This window comes from Biomphalaria glabrata, chromosome 3 (assembly GCF_947242115.1).
Source record: "Biomphalaria glabrata chromosome 3, xgBioGlab47.1, whole genome shotgun sequence".
NCBI classification, from domain to species: Eukaryota; Metazoa; Mollusca; class Gastropoda; family Planorbidae; genus Biomphalaria; species Biomphalaria glabrata.
Window position 1 is genome coordinate 10,583,696 of NC_074713.1, and position 11,598 is coordinate 10,595,293.

Genomic DNA, 11,598 nt, shown 5'->3' on the forward strand with positions numbered 1-11,598 from the left:
ACTCAATTTGGTTTATTATATCATATTACTTGAACCCTTGTACGCTACTGTAAATACTTAACTCTCAAGTATGTTTCTAAATTTGCAGTATAACACATTTCATCAAACGTTCCAACACTTTCTCCCTACTGAAAAATCTCCTTACCGTTTCTTTCGTTCGCCTCATATATCGTGCCTTTAGAGTGTTCGTCTCATAGATCGTGCCTCAAGAGTGTTCGCCTCATATATCGTGCCTTAAGAGTGTTCGTCTTATAGGTCGTGCCTTAAGAGTGTTCGTCTTATAGGTCGTGCCTTAAGAGTGTTCGTCTCATAGATCGTGCCTTAAGAGTGTTCGTCTCATAGATCGTGCCTTAAGAGTGTTCGTCTCATAGATCGTGCCTTAAGAGTGTTCGTCTCATAGATCGTGCCTTAAGAGTGTTCGTCTTATAGGTCGTGCCTTAAGAGTGTTCGTCTCATAGATCGTGCCTTAAGAGTGTTCGTCTCATAGATCGTGCCTTAATTAAGAGTGTTCGTCTTATAGATCGTGCCTTAAGAGTGTTCGTCTCATAGATCGTGCCTTAAGAGTGTTCGTCTCATAGATCGTGCCTTAAGAGTGTTCGTCTCATAGATCGTGCCTTAAGAGTTTTTTCTCATAGATCGTGCCTTAAGAGTGTTCGTCTCATAGATCGTGCCTTAAGAGTGTTCGTCTCATAGATCGTGCCTTAAGAGTGTTCGTCTTATAGGTCGTGCCTTAAGAGTGTTCGTCTCATAGATCGTGCCTTAAGAGTGTTCGTCTCATAGATCGTGCCTTAAGAGTGTTCGTCTTATAGATCGTGCCTTAAGAGTGTTCGTCTCATAGATCGTGCCTTAAGAGTGTTCGTCTCATAGATCGTGCCTTAAGAGTGTTCGTCTCATAGATCGTGCCTTAAGAGTGTTCGTCTCATAGATCGTGCCTTAAGAGTGTTCGTCTCATAGATCGTGCCTTAAGAGTGTTCGTCTCATAGATCGTGCCTTAAGAGTGTTCGTCTCATAGATCGTGCCTTAAGAGTGTTCGTCTCATAGATCGTGCCTTAAGAGTGTTCGTCTCATAGGTCGTGCCTTAAGAGTGTTCGTCTCATAGGTCGTGCCTTAAGAGTGTTCGTCTCATAGATCGTGCCTTAAGAGTGTTCGTCTCATAGATCGTGCCTTAAGAGTGTTCGTCTCATAGATCGTGCCTTAAGAGTGTTCGTCTCATAGGTCGTGCCTTAAGAGTGTTCGTCTCATAGGTCGTGCCTTAAGAGTATTCGTCTCATAGGTCGTGCCTTAAGAGTGTTCGTCTCATAGATCGTGCCTTAAGATTGTTCGTCTCATAGATCGTGCCTTAAGAGTATTCGTCTCATAGGTCGTGCCTTAAGAGTGTTCGTCTCATAGATCGTGCCTTAAGAGTATACGTCTCATAGGTCGTGCCTTAAGAGTGTTCGTCTCATAGATCGCACCGTAGCGTTTCACTGTCGACTCTGCTCACATTTACATCCAACAGGTTCTCCAACTTACCATCTACTCTAAGTAGTAAAAGTGCATTACTAAGGCAAGGTCAGGGTGAATGAGCATATTCAATGATGAATTCCATACAATCCTGTTGATATTTCCATTCTCGTCGTGAGGCTAGTGACCTCGACCATCTCAAATTGCTTTTGTCTGTTTAAAGTACTGGTATTTAAAATCACATTCCTCTATTTTGTATTTGACATCTAGATCAAGTATCTCGGGATTTCTTTAGGAGGGTGGGGGAGTTACAGTGATTGTCCTCCTTGAGTTTAAATCGTAGAGCTTGGGTGACATGAAAGCTATCTAACTATCTAAAATTCTAAGCTATAGTTACAACGTTGTTTAGTAAAGCCCAATAGAAAAGAAGCTCCCGACCTGGAGCAAATCTATATTTGTTCAGAGTTGTTGTGTAAAATAACAATAGACGCAGGAGCATTGTCGACGTGTCAATAGTGTGGATAGGATTACTCGAACACATTGTAGCGTAAAACCCAGACACTTTGAAAAACAAAACCAAGTTTTATCCAGGGAAGTGTACAAGGCTATAATGCAAGTCCACCACGTCAAAATAATCTCCACCGTCAGACGATAAGGCTCTTTAAAAAACACAGACACAATATGTCTGATACCCAGGAAGTAAGCGTGAATAAGCTAAAGAAAAAAACAACAACATTGAAGCCTCGTGGGACAGAGGTCAGAGTTCGAGACTAAATCAGCCTTTTATTTCATTCGCTCTGGTGTTTGGACCTGCACTGTGCATGGAGTGGCGTGTCAAAACCAACAGGACTTGCACAATGTGTCAGTCGCATAAATAGGGATATGTCACAGAGAGCATTCCTTAACAGGCAATGTTGGTGTGAAAGGTTAAATACGAGGTCATTCGAAGAGGTTGACAAGGTTAGAATGAAGTCATAGGTCACTGTACCTTCAAGCTAAAAGACAAGTCACTGTACCTTCATACTACAAGACTAGGTCACTGTACCTTCAAGCTACAAGACTAGGTCACTGTACCTTCAAGCTACAAGACAAGTCACTGTACCTTCACACTACAAGACTAGGTCACTGTACCTTCAAGATACAAGACTAGGTCACTGTACCTTCATACTACAAGACTAGGTCACTGTACCTACAAGCTACAAGACAAGTCACTGTACCTTCATACTACAAGACTAGGTCACTGTACCTTCAAGCTACAATACTAGGTCACTGTACCTTCATACTACAAGACTAGGTCACTGTACCTACAAGCTACAAGACAAGTCACTGTACCTTCAAGCTACAAGACTAGGTCACTGTACCTTCAAGCTACAAGACAAGTCACTGTACCTTCAAGCTACAAGACTAGGTCACTGTACCTTCAAGCTACAAGACTAGGTCACTGTACCTTCAAGCTACAAGACAAGTCACTGTACCTTCAAGCTACAAGACTAGGTCACTGTACCTTCAAGCTACAAGACAAGTCACTGTACCTTCAAGCTACAAGACTAGGTCACTGTACCTTCAAGCTACAAGAACTAGAAAAGTAATATTAGAAGTGGCCTATAACATATTGCTTTATTCAACACTACTTCACATTCGACAGCTGTGCTGGGTCGGACACTTAGCCCGCATGAGGACGACCGCATGCCAAAAGCTATCTTCAAGGAGGACGGCGTAACAGAGATGCCCCATCCACTTTGACGCCTTTTTGCCCTCACTGGCGTAGAGGAAAGTATCTGGTACCAGATGGTCTTTGACACTTGGAGAGCGCTCATGGAGGCAGCGTGATACAGACGGCCCAGGCGAAAGCTCTTGTAGAGTACAGGCGAAGAGGTAGCAAAGAAAACTTAAATTGACCCCCGGAGGACAACAGCTTTCTCTGCATTATATGTGGAAAAATATGCAGGTCGCAACTGGATTTACATAGCCTTGTGAAAAACTGCACTTTATCCTTAATCTTCGTAATCGAAGACAATACCATTATTATGATTATTCAAGAATATGTCAGATTTTGAATACAGAATAACACAGAGTAGGGATGGTCAGACCAGATTTGTAGTTTTGTTTCACTATAATGAACTCTATGATGTAGCCAGATAATGGTTGGAATGAGGGAATTGGAGGATAAAATTGTAAGTCTGATAAAAAGGCCGAGTTAGGAAAAGAAAAGAGGGACCATAGATAAGCCTCTGAGAGGAGGCGGCGTTACCTTGTTGATTTCCAAGGGCTGAGCCGAAGGCTCTTCGAGCCCTAAGTTTGAAAAAAAACCTGTTTGGACGCCAAACAGTAAAAAAAAAAAAACCTGTGAGAACACAGTTCTGTTTGAGAGAGACCCGAGTCAATGCCTATGTAAAGCATTGCTGTTTCCAATGCCTTTGGCCCCCGACGCATGCTTGGCTGCACATGGCCGAAGGCCGAGGGCACCAGAAGCCTCCGCCATTTTTCTTCGTTGTACCAAGCTAACTGTGCGGGACCCGCCATTTATGTAACGGTCCCTTTGTGGAACAGCGCATGGATGTGGGACGTGTTTGTGGGGACTTTTTTACAACCCCGCCCGTGCAAGAGGTTGACTCTCGTCTACCCGTGGGCATCCCCACGGGAGTTATGTTTCGCCATTCATTTAGCCTAGCTACCCCCTCAAGTAGCCGTTTCCACCCAGGTGCCACGATGAGGCATACCCGGGGGCGGCGTTTTGTATCGATCGACCCATCATGAATATGGCAAGCGTTAGTTATATTTAGTTATTAGAATCTATTAGAGGATGGCATTTTAAATTAACTTTAAATATAGACAAGGAAACTAAGATTACATGTTTTTTACGAAGCTTATATCACTCACTCACTCTGTCTGTCTGTCTGTCTGGTTAAACGTTTGTACACTTTACTTCCCCCACAACCTATCTTGGATCAAGCTGAAATTTTTGCACAATTATTTCTTTTACCTGACAACACAAGAATCTATTAACCAATTAGTTAATTCACTATTCCTAATTAATTATTTTATTTGGTATCTCGAACAATGGAAGGAAGTTTTACTTGACTGATAAAGTTGTACTAGTTGAATTAGTCCCCTTTATTGTATGTAGAAAAAAGTTTGCAAGAAAACTATAAATAAGTAAAAAAAATGTTTTAGTGAGCAGCTTTCTGGCACAGTGGTTACCGTACTTAACCAGGGAGGCCTAAGCACTCGAGTTCGAATTCAAGTCGCTCACTTTTTGTATTTTTTAGTGTTTTTGTTTTATAAATACATTTAAAAAGCGATCACCCAAATACTACTTTCTTTCTTTCCCCCCCCCCCCGTTCCAATAGGGCCAGACATTTAATAGGATGAGGTGCGAAAGCTAAAGGCATGAAAATGCGCTAAACAAAAAACAATTGATAAAAATTTTTTTTTAGTCGCACAGATTTATTATTGTCAGTCTAGATCTATTACTAATGTAATTACATGACTGATCAAAACTAATTGATACAACTAACGCTCAATATAAGCTTTTTTTTAAAATGCATTTTTTAAATATTTTTTTGCTACTTTATTTTATTACTCGCTAATTTTGTAAACACTGTAACTGTGTAGCTTTTTTTTTCTTCAGTTCTCTCTTTCTTTCTTTCTTTTTTTATACACATATTCCTTTTTTTTAAAGTCAATTCCTTTTTTTTAGTTTGTTCTTTCTTCTTTCTAGTTACTCTCTTTTTTTGTTTCCATTTTGCTTTCTCCCAAACTTAAACTCCTTTCTCCTTATTTCCGTATGTCTTGTTCAGTTCTTACATTTACTGATACTAACTCCTTCCATTCATTCACCATTACTTCGTCTCTGTTTCCTGTCATCTCTCTCTCTCTTTCTCTCTCTCTCTCTCTGTCTTACTTTTTAGCTGTTTGTTTTATTTTTATTCATTTAGTCCAAACCTTTTTTTTCCAAGAACTTGTTTCCGTAAATTAGCCATAAGGTCCCACTCTGTCCTCAGAACAGCCATACACTCTAGTCTTCTTGGTGACTACAATCAGTGTCCCTGTTGACTGAAGGTCGGGTAATTATTTTTACAAAACTTCAACGAACAGACAGGGCTCTCTAATGGTCTTCCTTGACCTTCTTGTTGTGGTAGCCCCAGGGATGGCTGTGACATCTACAATTAAGTCTCTAATTCGACGGTTCTCGCCCTACATCGTGCAGACTTATTGAAGAGTAATTCGGGTAAGGATTCCGAGGACACTTTTACAAAAAGCTGAACCACTGTTGAAATGTTTTATTGAAGCAAAGCGTTGTAAGAGTTAACCTTGACTTTAGAGTTATTCTAGAACATATAGGAGGAAAATATAACTTGAGAATCATTGGTCTCCAGACAATGGCTTCAGAAATCGGGGCAATCTAAAGAACAGCGAAAGAGTATCCTATTTTTATCTCCAGTTTGTCAGTTTCTTCTGTGTCGTTTTTTTTAAATCTTTCTTAATCATTTTTTACTATATTTCTCTCTCTTTTAATCTCTATCTCTCTATCTCTCTATCTCTGAATCTCTCTCTCTCTCTCTGAATCTCTCTATCTCTCTGAATCTCTCTCTATCTCTGAATCTCTCTCTCTATCTCTCTGAATCTCTCTATCTCTCTGAATCTCTCTCTCTCTGAATCTCTCTCTCTCTCTATTCTCTCTGAATCTCTCTATCTCTGAATCTCTCTCTATTCTCTCTGAATCTCTCTATCTCTGAATCTCTCTCTCTGAATCTCTCTATCTCTCTGAATCTCTCTCTATTCTCTCTGAATCTCTCTATCTCTGAATCTCTCTCTCTATCTCTCTGAATCTCTCTCTCTATCTCTCTGAATCTCTCTATCTCTCTAAATCTCTCTATCTCTCTGAATCTCTCTCTCTCTATTCTCTCTGAATCTCTCTATCTCTGAATCTCTCTCTCTATCTCTCTGAATCTCTCTCTCTATCTCTCTGAATCTCTCTCTCTCTATTCTCTCTGAATCTCTCTATCTCTGAATCTCTCTCTATCTGAATCTCTCTCTCTCTAAATCTCTCTATCTCTCTGAATCTCTCTCTATCTCTGAATCTCTCTATCTCTCTAAATCTCTCTCTCTATTCTCTCTGAATCTCTCTATCTCTGAATCTCTCTCTCTATCTCTCTGAATCTCTCTCTCTATCTCTCTGAATCTCTCTCTCTCTATTCTCTCTGAATCTCTCTATCTCTGAATATCTCTCTCTCTCTCTGAATCTCTCTCTCTCTCTCTCTCTCTCTCTCTCTGAATCTCTCTTTGTCTATTGTCTCTGTTTTCTCTTACTTCATCTTTTATTTTACTCTTTGTTCCATTTATCAGAGGAGAGTGGCTGGGGAGAGGGAGGAGGGGGGAAGAGAATAATCTTCTAACAGCCAAGGCCACAAATAAAACAAAAAAAAAAAGTTCACGTGACATTTACCCAACCAACGTTCATTTCAATGCATAAGATAAGACGAAAACAACGTTAGTCAAATTTTTATCACTTTTGTTGTTGTTGTTGTTTTAAAATATATTAAAAATAGAAAGTACATTTTCTTGCAGATTGTATCTCATTAGGGTGCACTCAAAATAGTGTTTTTTAAACAAATATCAATAACGTTATGATTGAGATCAAACGTTATGATTGAGATGTCCTCAAATTCCAATGTAATTTTTTTTTAAAGCATGAAAACAATGTTGAGGAAATTAATCACTACTATAGATAGAAGCTTCTAAGTTTAAACCAGTGGTTCCCAAACTTTTTACATATGAGGTTTTACTTTTGTAACTAATGTCACCGATGTACCTTTCAACTGTATTAAAGAAATTCCTTAATAATAACAGATCTAGGTTTGTGTAAAATAGCTAGTTTAATCAACGTTTGACCTATGCTATTGTCCGTATTTTGTTATACGTAAAGAGATATTGTAAGGCATTTAGGCAACCGCTTGTTTGACAAGGAAGGAAGGAATCCAAATTTTAAATAATCAACGCTGTACGGTCTACATTGCTATTTTTTAAACATTAATTGCATGAAGACAAAATTAAGCTATTTAAATAAGTATTGAAATTGAATAGAACAATTTTTCGTTTGAATATCAGGATAACTATTTATAGGATTGACTAAGATACAAATCATCTATTAGTGTAGGGAAGAATTACCTGATTGGTAAGTGAAAAATAAAATCACGACCTCCTTAAATGAAATCCATTATCGTAGACCCCCGCTGACATCTCATAGACCCCCAATTTATATGTTCACTTTCGTAGATCTGTCATGGGTCGAGTCTGTGACCTATTTCGACCAGTTTCTAGAAGCGAGGTCAAACCAGTGCAAGTGTCCAGCGTAAACAAGTTAATTTTAGGTATCCAATCAAAGAAAGAGGTTAAGGGAAAAAAAAATTGCATACGTCAGCTTCTAGAAGGTCAAAGTTACTAAAATAATTAGGGGAGAAGTTTCCACGATTCTGGAATGTACGATAAAGAAAATTATAAATTAGGGGAAAGTCAGTTAGACGGGGTCCTCGCATAGTAGTAGTTCTTGTAGAGCGATGGTCCTCGCTTAGTCCTCGATTAGTAGAGTTATAAGTTTTGTGATATTAGCGGGTCCAGTAATTAAAGTTTTATTAGTTGAAGTAATATTATTAGTTGAAGCTGAAGTTATACTAAGTGAGGTTCATGTAGATTTTAAGCCATGTATGAAAGTCTTTAATAGACACATACCGTTCAATGATTATAGAAATGAAACAGGCCTTTTAGGGATCTAGGAATCAGTCACAGAAAGTGATCTACAACATTTAGCTCATAGTTGACTCTGACAGTGTCTACGTCTAGGAGAAAGGCGCATACATGAAGTCAAGAAGGACTCAGACAAGATTTACTCAACAGTATATCATGATGTTTTTTTTTTAACAAGACATAATAAACATTAACTCTTAAAGAGAGTTTGTGGAATCTCGGCATCAATAAATTAGCAACAATAAATAATAAGTTAGTTATAATGTATTTTTCCTAATGTACAAACTGTAAGACAAATTCTAATGTTTGAGATGCTGACTTTATTTCTATTAGAGACTCAGTAGGGGGGTTCCATCTTAAGCCATTTCAATGAGCGACACACGCGCTAATCCCTGGCCATTGCTTCCGTCAACATTGCAATGAGCGGCCCATTGAACCCTAGGCTTGGTCCAGGCTTAGCTTCGACCTCAGCGGCGCGTTCTAGCAGCTGACCCTGATGTCAGTTGACCCCTTTGTCCAATAAATTTTGAAAAAGTTCAGGGACATGATTTCATCCGTCGTTAAGCAGCTTGAGGAATATCACAGGGAGGGGGTGGGGTCAGAGAAACTTCATTTGATGGAGTTTGTAGGGGAAAAATTGTCACAAAAAATGACGCATCTTCCCTCTGCCCGTAGCCACATTTTCTACCCCATTCCCCCGCCCCCCAAGTCCTGGTTAAGGCTATCTCTTGCTTTAAGAAATGTTGTGCAGGCGAAAAAAAATCAATATTTCGGTTTGTTAGGATGAAAATTATCATTATTTTTTTTTGTCTTGAACGAAAACTGATCTGTTAAGACATTGTTAATTTATTGAATGTTGGGTTTTCGACACAGCTATAGAGTTTTAAAAAAACAGCAACGTAGAATGTTTCTGGAGATAAACTTATGACAAAAACTAGAGAGAGAGAGAGAGAGAGAGAGAGAGAGAAGGATGAGAGAGAGAAGGAGAGATAGAGTGAGAGGGCGAGATATTAAGAGATACAGAGGAGGGGGAGAGAGAGAAAGAGAGAAAGACGGAGAAAGAGGTAGAGAGGTGGTAAAGAGAAACCAAATCTCAAACCTGTTGACACTTAATGGAAAGATGAAATGTCAGAGACAGATGTAAATTTAGATGAGACGCGTAAGACCTTGAGGAACCCCCCCCCTCTCTGAAATGTTTAAGAATACCTGAAAAAAAGATCTATCAGGGAATGGCTGACATAGCTACAGGGAATATTTGACCGTCTGTTTGAAAAGACGAGAATCTGTAATTAACAAATAAAATTAAAGGAAACATTGAAACACTGATGTCTAGAATCACTGCTAAAAAACAACAACAAATTCAAGAAAAGACAAATACAAAACTCATAACAACTTTTGACTCAAACAGGTGTAAAAAAAAAAGTTCATCTTTTATAAAACCTGCAGAAACCTGGATCCAGGAACCTGGCCAGCTGATCTCCAAAAACGGCTCTAACAATTTTCCTAGAAATTTAACAGTTGATGTGTATCGCTAATAAAAGAATTACTAGCTCGTTGACCACACAGAGAAAGCTATAGTTTGACAGTTATAATTTTTCATAGCAAATTAAATTAATTCTTAAAACTTTGATAATGGAGGATTGTCTTTTTTAAAAATATATATGGAGATCTTCTAACACTACAAAAAAATGTGAAACTTTTTTAAAAAGTTGAAACAAGGCGTTGTTTTGTAAAGTAGTCATAAGAAGGAACTTTTTTTTTTAATTTTTTTTTTTAATTTTTATTTTCAACCCTAACCTATGTAACATATAATTTAATTTTTAGATCTAGATCTAGTAATTGAACATCACAAATAAGAGTACTCTCGTCTCATAATTATTATTTTGCAATTTTTAGATAAATAATCTAGAAAGATTTTGGTAATCAATCTATTTAAATGTACATAAGATTATTAAAATCAACAGACATGAATTATTTCGATCCAGGATTTTTGAAACATTATCTTAATGGAAACAAACAGGAAATGGCCTTGTTTCATATATATTTGCGTGAATATACAGTTGTGTGATAAATAGCCCAATCTAAAGAGAATCCGAGAAATGATTTTGCATTATTTCTAAACTTTGAAAACTAAAGATCATTACTTTTTCTAAGACGGAAAAGATTGCTATTTGGTGTATTCCTTTCATTGCTATTTGGTGTATTCCGTTCACTGCTATTTGGTGTATTCCGTTCATTACTATTTGGTGTATTCCGTTCATTACTATTTGGTGTATTCCGTTCACTGCTATTTGGTGTATTCCGTTCACTGCTATTTGGTGTATTCCGTTCACTGCTATTTGGTGTATTCCGTTCATTGCTATTTGGTGTATTCCGTTCATTACTATTTGGTGTATTCCGTTCATTACTATTTGGTGTATTCCGTTCACTGCTATTTGGTGTATTCCGTTCATTACTATTTGGTGTATTCCGTTCACTGCTATTTGGTGTATTCCGTTCACTGCTATTTGGTGTATTCCATTCATTGCTATTTGGTGTATTCCGTTCATTGCTATTTGGTGTATTCCGTTCATTACTATTTGGTGTATTCCGTTCACTGCTATTTGGTGTATTCCGTTCATTACTATTTGGTGTATTCCGTTCACTGCTATTTGGTGTATTCCGTTCATTACTATTTGGTGTATTCCGTTCATTACTATTTGGTGTATTCCGTTCATTGCTATTTGGTGTATTCCGTTCATTACTATTTGGTGTATTCCGTTCACTGCTATTTGGTGTATTCCGTTCACTGCTATTTGGTGTATTCCGTTTATTGCTATTTGGTGTATTCCGTTCATTACTATTTGGTGTATTCCGTTCATTACTATTTGGTGTATTCCGTTCACTGCTATTTGGTGTATTCCGTTCATTACTATTTGGTGTATTCCTTTCACTGCTATTTGGTGTATTCCGTTCACTGCTATTTGGTGTATTCCATTCATTGCTATTTGGTGTATTCCGTTCATTGCTATTTGGTGTATTCCGTTCATTACTATTTGGTGTATTCCGTTCACTGCTATTTGGTGTATTCCGTTCATTACTATTTGGTGTATTCCGTTCACTGCTATTTGGTGTATTCCGTTCATTACTATTTGGTGTATTCCGTTCATTACTATTTGGTGTATTCCGTTCATTGCTATTTGGTGTATTCCGTTCATTACTATTTGGTGTATTCCGTTCACTGCTATTTGGTGTATTCCGTTCATTACTATTTGGTGTATTCCGTTCACTGCTATTTGGTGTATTCCGTTCATTACTATTTGGTGTATTCCGTTCATTGCTATTTGGTGTATTCCGTTCATTGCTATTTGGTGTATTCCGTTCATTACTATTTGGTGTATTCCGTTCACTGCTATTTGGTGTATTCCG

General features: G+C 38.1%; 1 protein-coding gene across 1 annotated transcript in view; it reads left to right on the forward strand.

The window, feature by feature from the left end:
• Positions 1–11,598, forward strand: part of LOC106058299 (uncharacterized) — an 86,909-nt gene that overhangs the window by 16,767 nt on the left and 58,544 nt on the right. The window lies entirely within an intron of this gene.